The sequence below is a fragment of the Arachis stenosperma genome, chromosome 10 (genome assembly GCF_014773155.1).
Source record: "Arachis stenosperma cultivar V10309 chromosome 10, arast.V10309.gnm1.PFL2, whole genome shotgun sequence".
NCBI classification, from domain to species: Eukaryota; Viridiplantae; Streptophyta; class Magnoliopsida; order Fabales; family Fabaceae; genus Arachis; species Arachis stenosperma.
Genome location: NC_080386.1, coordinates 67,756,591 through 67,764,296, shown reverse-complemented (window position 1 = coordinate 67,764,296; position 7,706 = coordinate 67,756,591). Strand labels below are relative to the sequence as shown.

Below are 7,706 nucleotides of genomic sequence, written 5' to 3'. Positions count from 1 at the left end.
AGTCCCCAGTTAGAGGTGTCTAGGGTTCTTAAGCACACTCTTTTTGCTTTGGATCACGATTTTAACCACTCAGTCTCAAGCTTTTCACTTGGACCTTCATGCCACAGGCACATGGTTAGGGACAGCTTGATTTAGCCGCTTAGGCCTGGATTTTATTTCCTTGGGCCCTCCTATCCGTTGATGCTCAAAGCCTTAGATCCTTTTTACCCTTGCCTTTTGGTTTTAAGGGCTATTGGCTTTTTCTGCTTGCTTTTTCTTTTTTTTTTCTTTTTTTTGCAAAATTTTTTTTTGCAAGCTTTTGCTTTTTCACTGCTTTTTTTTGCTTCAAGAATCAATTTTATGATTTTTCAGATCATCAATAACATTTCTCTTTTTCATCATTCTTTCAAGAGCCAACAATTTTAACATTCATAAACAACAAGATAAAAAATATGCACTGTTCAAGCATTCATTCAGAAAACAAAAAGTATTGTCACCACATCAATATAATTAAACTAAATTCAAGGATAATTTCGAAATTCATGTACTTCTTTTTCTTTTGAATTAGAAACATTTTTCATTTAAGAGGGGTGAAGGATTCATGGAATTATTTATAGCCTTAAGACATAGTTACTACATACTAATGATCATGAAGTAGAGACAAAAACATAAACACACATATAGCATAGAAAACGAAAAACAGAAAAAATAAGAACAAGGAATGAATCCACCTTAGTGATGGTGGCGCTTTCTTCTTGAAGAACCAATGATGTCCTTGAGTTCTTCTATGTCTCTTCCTTGCCTTTGTTGCTCCTCCCTCATTGTTCTTTGATCTTCTCTAATTTCATGGAGAATGATGGAGTGCTCTTGATGTTCCACCCTTAATTTATCCATATTGTAACTCAAATCTTCTAGAGAAGTATTGAGTTATTCCCAATAGTTGTTGGGAGGAAAGTGCATCCCTTGAGGCATCTCCGGGATTTCCTGGTGATGAGCTTCCTCATGCATCTCTTGGGTTCCATGAGTGGGCTCTCTTGTTTGCTCCATCATTTTCTTAGTGATGGGCTTGTCCTCCTCAATGGGGATGTCTCCTTCTATGATGACTCCAGTTGAGTAACATAGATGGCAAATAAGATGAGAAAAAGCTAGCCTTGCCAAGGTAGAGGGCTTTTCGGTTATTTTGTAGAGTTCAAGGGAGATGACTTCATGAACTTCTACTTCCTCTCCATTCAGAATGCTATGAATCATGATGGCCCGATCTACAGTAACTTTAGATCGGTTGCTAGTGGGGATGATGGAGCGTTGGATGAACTCCAACCATCCTCTAGCCATAGGCTTGAGGTCCAGTATTCTTAATTGAACTGGCTTGCCTTTGGAGTCTCTTTTCCATTGAGCTCCTTCCACACATATGTCCATAAGGACTTGGCCCAATCTTTGATCAAAGTTGACCCTTCTAGTGTAGGGGCGTGCATCTCCTTGCATCATGGGAAAGTTGAACGCTAATCTCACATTTTTCGGACTAAAATCTAAGTATTTCCCCCGAACCATTGTAAGATAATTCTTTGGATTCGGGTTCATACTTTGATCATGGTTCCTAGTGATCCATGCATTGGCATAGAACTCTTGAACCATTAAGATTCCAACTTGTTGAATGGGGTTGGTTAGAACTTCCCAACTTCTTCTTTGGATCTCATGTCGGATCTCCGGATACTCATTTTTCTTGAGTTTGAAAGGGACCTCGGGGATCACCTTCTTCTTGGCCACAACATCATAGAAGTGGTCTTGATGGGCTTTAGAGATGAATCTCTCCATCTCCCATGACTCGGAGGTGGAAGCTTTTGTCTTCCCTTTCCCTTTTCTAGAGGTTTCTCCGGTCTTAGGTGCCATAGGTGGTTATGGAAAAACAAAAAGCTATGTTTTTACCACACCAAACTTAAAATATTGCTCGCCCTTGAGCAAGAGAAGAAATAATAGAGGAAGAAGAAGAGAAAATATGGAGGAGAGTGGGGGAAGTGTATTCGGCCAAGGTATAGAAGAGGGGGTTGTGTTGTGTGAAAATGAAGAAGAATGGGGGGTTTATATAGTGAGGGGAGAGGGAGTAGGTTCGGCTATTTAAGGTTAGTTTGGGTGGGAAAGAAATTTTGAATTTTGAAGGTAGGTGGGGTTTATGGGAAAGAGTGGATTGATGTGAGTGGTGAAGAGGTGATGGGGAAGAGAGATTGAAGTGATTGGTGAAGGGTTTTTGGGAAAGGGTGTTATAGGATTATGAGGAGGGAAGGTGAGTGGAGGTAGGTGGGGATCCTTTGGGGTCCACAGATCCTGAGATGATCCTGTGGGGTCCACAGATCCTGGGGTGTCAAGAATTTACATCCCTGCACCAATTAGGCATGTAGAATGCCTTTGCATATAATTCTGGCATTTAAACGCCGAAGTGATGCTCATTCTGGGCGTTCAACGCCCATGTGCAGCATGTTTCTGGCGTTGAACGCCAGGTCCATGCTTGTTTCTGGCGTTCAGCGCCAGCTCTCCTTAGGGAACATTCCTGGTGTTTGAACGCTGGGATGTTGCTTGTTTCTGGCGTTCAACGCCATATCCATGCTCTGTTCTGGCGTTGAACACCAGCCAGATGCTCCTTACTGGCGTTTAAACGCCAGTAAGTCCTTCATCCAGGGTGTGATTTTTCTTCTGCTGTTTTTGATTCTGTTTTTAATTTTAGTATTTTTTTCGTGACTCTACATGATCATGAACCTAATAAAACATGAAATAACGATAAAATAAAAGTAAAATTAGATAAATAAAAATTGGGTTGCCTCCCAATAAGCGCTCTTTTAATGTCACTAACTTGACAGTGGGCTCTCATGGAGCCTCATAGATGTTCAGAGCATGATGAGGGCCTCCCAACACCAAACTTAGAGTTTGAATGTGGGGGCTTTGTTTGGCTCTGTATTGAGAGAAGCTTATGGTGTCTTTTTTCCATGTTTACAGAAAGATAACCTTGGGTTTTAAACACAAGGTAGTCCCCATTCAATTGAAGGACTAATTCTCCTTTGTTAACATCTATCACGGCTCCTGATATGGCTAGGAAAGGTCTTCCCAGGATGATGCATTCATCCTCCTCCTTCCTAGTGTCTAAGATTATGAAATCAGCAGGGATGTAAAGGCCCTCAACCATTACTAACACGTCCTCTACTAATCCATAAGCTTGTCTTACTGACTTGTCTTCCATTTGTAATGAGAGTATGGTAGGCTATACCTCAATGATCCCCAGCTTCTCCATTACAGAGAGTGGCATAAGATTTATGCTTGACCCTAGGTCACACAAAACCTTTTCAAAGGTCATGGTGCCTATGGTATAGGATATTAAGAATTTGCCAGGATCTTGTCTCTTTTGAGGCAAGGTTTGCTGAACCCATGTATCTAGTTCACTGATGAGCAAGGAAGGTTCACCTTCCCAAGTCTCATTACCAAATAACTTTGTATTCAGCTTCATGATAGCTCCTAGATATTGAGAAACTTGCTCTCCAGTTATATCTTCATCCTCTTCAGAGGAAGAATAGTCTTCAGAGCTCATGAATGGTAGAAGGAAGTTTAATGGGATCTCTATGGTCTCTATATGAGCCTCAGATTCCCTTGGGTCCTCAATAGGGAACTCCTTCTTGCTTGAGAGACGTCCCATGAGGTATTCCTCATTGGGATTCACGTCCTCTCCTTCCTCTCTAGGTTCGGCCATATTGATTATATCAATGGCCTTGCACTCTCTTTTTGGATTCTCTTCAGTATTTCTTGGGAGAGTACTAGGAGGGGTTTCAGTGATTTTCTTACTCAGCTGCCCCACTTGTGCCTCCGATTTTTGATGGAGGACCTTGTTTTATTCATGAAACTTAAAGTGGCCTTAGACAAATCAGAGACTAAATTTGCTAAGTTAGAGGTATTCTATTCATAATTCTCTGTCTATTGCTGAGAAGATGATGGATAAGGCTTGATATTGCTGAGCCTATTTCTTCCAGCATTATTAAAGCCTTGTTGAGGCTTTTGTTGATCCTTCCATGAGAAATTTGGATGATTTCTCCATGATGAATTATAGGTGTTTCCATAAGGTTCACCCATATAATTTACCTCTGCTATTGCAGGGTTCTCAGGATCATAAGTTTCTTCTTCAGAAGATGCCTCTTTAGTACTGTTGGATGCATTTTGCCATCCATTCAGACTTTGAGAAATCATGTTGACTTGCTGAGTCAACATTTTGTTCTGAACCAAAATTGCATTCAGAGCATCAATTTCAAGAACTTCCTTCCTTTTAGGTGTCCCATTATTCACGGAATTCCTCACAGAAGTGTACATGAACTGGTTATTTGCAACCATGTCAATAAGTTCTTGAGCTTCTGCAGGTGTTTTTTTTAGGTGAATGGATCCACCTGCAGAATGGTCCAATGACACCTTAGAGAACTCAGATAGACCATAATAGAATATATCTATCATGGTCCATTCTTAAAACATGTCATAAGGACATCTTTTGGTCACCTGCTTGTATCTCTCCCAAGCTTCATAGAGGGATTCACCATCTTTTTGTTTAAAGGTCTGAACATCCACTCTAAGCTTGCTCAGCTTTTGAGGAGGAAAGAACTTAGCCAAGAAGACCGTGACCAGCTTATCCCAGGAGTCCAGGCTATCTTTAGGTTGAGAGTCCAACCATGCTCTAGCTCTGTCTTTTACAGCAAAAGGGAAAAGCATGAGCATGTAGACTTCAGGATCTACTCCATTAGTCTTAACAGTCTCACAGATCTACAAGAACTAAGTTAAAAACTGGTAGGGATCTTCTGATGGAAGTCCATGAAATTTGCAGTTTTGTTGCATTAGAGCAACTAATTGAGGTTTCAGCTCAAAATTGTTTGCTCCAATGGCAGGAATTGAGATGCTTCTTCCATCAAACTTGGAAGTAGGTGTAGTATAATCACCTAGAATTCTCCTTGCATTATTGTTGTTGGGTTCGGCTGCCATCTCCTTTTCTTGTTCGAAAATTTCAGCAAGGTTGTCTCTGGATTGTTGTAATTTAGCTTATCTTAGTTTTCTCTTTAGAGTCCTTTCAGGTTCTGGATCAGCTTCAACAAGAATACCTTTTTCCTTGCTCCTACTCATATGAAAGAGAAGAGAACAGAAAAAGAAGAGGAATCATCTATGTCACAGTAAAGAGGTTCCTTATTATTAGTAGAAGAAGAAAAGGGATAAAGAAAGGAGAATCCAAACACAAGGGTGAGGATAAGGGCAGTGATTTGAGATGAAGAGAAGTGTTAGTAAATGAATGAATAAATAGAATAAGATGAGAGAGGGAAAAATTTTCAAAAATGATTTTGAAAAGGAGTTAATGATTTTCGAAAATTAAGATAAGAAATAAAATTAAAATTAAAATTTAAAACAATTAATTAATTAAAAAAAAGAATTTTTGAAAAAGAGGGAGGTATTTTCGAAAATTAGAGAGAGAAGAGTTTTTAGGTGGTTTTGAAAAAGATAAGAAATAAACAAAAAGTCAAATAGTTAGTTGAAAAAGATTTGAAAGTCAAATTTGAAAAGATAAGAAGATAAGAAGATATTTTGAAATCAAATTTTTGAAAAAGATAAAATTTTGAAAAAGATATGATAAAAAGATATGATTAAAAAGATATGGTTGGAAAAGATTTAATTTTTAAAATTAAAATGAATTACTTGACTAACAAGAAACTAAAAGATATGATTCTAGAATTTAAAGATTGAACCTTTCTTAACAAAAAAGTAACAAACTTCAAATTTTTGAATCAATCATATTAATTGTTAGCATAATTTTCGAAAATAAAGATAGAATTAAGAAAAAGATTTTTGAAAAATATTTTTAAATTTTCAAAAATCATAAGATAAAAATGAAAAAGATTTGATTTTTGAAAAAGTTTTGAAAAGATAAGATTTTTAAAATTTGAAAATTTGACTTGACTTACAAGAAACAGCTAATTTTAAAATTTTTTAACTAAGTCAACTCAAATTTTCGAAATTTTGAGAGAAAAAAGGAAAAGATATATTTTTTTTTATTTTTTAATGAGAGAGAAAAACAAAAATATGACCCAAAACATGAATATTTTGGATCAAAACACTTAATGCATGCAAGAACACTATGAATGTCAAGATGAACACCAAGAACACTTTGAAGATCATGATGAACATCAAGAACATATTTTTGAAAAATTTTTTATGCAAGGAAAACATGCAAGATACCAAACTTAGAAATCTTTAATGCTTAGACAATATGAATGCAAAAGTGCACATGAAAAACAATAAAAGACACAAAACAAGAAAACATCAAGATCAAACAAAAAGACTTACCAAGAACAACTTGAAGATCATGAAGAACACTATGAATGCATGAATTTTTGAAAAATGCAAGAACAATATGAATATGCAATTGACACCAAACTTAAAACATGACACAAGACTCAAACAAGAAACACAACATTTTTGGTTTTTATGATTTTATTATTATTTTTTTTTGTATTTTATTTTATATTTTTCGAAAAACATATAGGAAAAAGAAAGTAATGAATCCAAAGTCCTGAATCAAAATCCTATGAATTAGACATGGCTTAATAGCCAGCCAAGCTAAAACATGTTATATGAAACTCTAGAATTCATTCTTGAAAACTCTGAAAATTTTTTGAAAATAGGTGATAAATTTTTGAAAGATTTTTGAAAATTTTTTTCGAAAATAAAACAAAAAAAAGAAAATTTCCTAATCTGAGCAACAAGATGAACCGTCAGTTATCCAAACTCGAACAATCCCCGGCAACGGTGCCAAAAAATTGGTGCACGAAATTGTGATCATCAACAATGGCGCCAAAAACTTGGTAGCGCTCTCAAACGTGAATCACACTTAGTCACAACTCCACACAACTAACTAGCAAGTGCACTAGGTCGTCCAAGTAATACCTTACGTGAGTAAGGGTCGATCCCACGGAGATTGTTGGTAAGAAGCAAGCTATGGTCATCTTGTAAATCTCAGTCAGGCGAATAATAAATGTTATGGAGATTTCGAATAATAAATAATAAAGCAGAAAATAAAGATAGAGTTACTCATATAATTCAATGGGGGGAATTTCAGATAAGTGTATGGAGGTGCTGTGTTCCTTCTGAATCTCTGCTTTCCTACTGCTTTTATCCAATCTTTGTCACTCCTTTCTATGGCAAGCTGTATGTAGGGCATCACCGTTGTCAATGGCTACATCCCATCCTCTAAGTGAAAAAGGTCCAAATGCTCTGTCACAGCACGGCTAATCATCTGTCGGTTCTCGATCATGTCGGAATAGAATCCCTTGATTCTTTTGCGTTTGTCATCACACCCAACAATCGCGAGTTTGAAGCTCGTCACAATCATTCAATCCCAGAATCCTACTCGGAATACCACAGACAAGGTTTAGACTTTCCGGATTCTAATGAATGCCGCCATCAATTCTAGCTTATACCACAAAGACTCTGATCTCACGGGATGGAAGGCTCGGTTGTCAGGCGAGGGGCAACCATGCATCGTGTATCAGGAATCCAAGAGATACGCATCCTAGCTCCCGCTTGTAGAACGGAAGTGGTTGTCAGGCACACGTTCATAAGGATGGATGATGATGAGTGTCACGGATCATCACATCCATCAGGTTGAAGTACGAATGGTATCTTAGAACAAGAATAAATCGAATTGAATAGAAAATAGTAGTAAT

The 7,706-nt window shown here is 37.4% G+C and overlaps 1 non-coding gene across 1 annotated transcript; it reads left to right on the top strand.

The window, feature by feature from the left end:
* The first annotated feature begins 4,474 nt into the window (after nt 1-4,474).
* On the top strand, nt 4,475-4,578 carry LOC130958560 (small nucleolar RNA R71). Its single transcript, XR_009077673.1, has one exon. It is a non-coding gene; the product is annotated as a small nucleolar RNA R71 (small nucleolar RNA).
* The last annotated feature ends 3,128 nt before the right edge of the window (nt 4,579-7,706 follow it).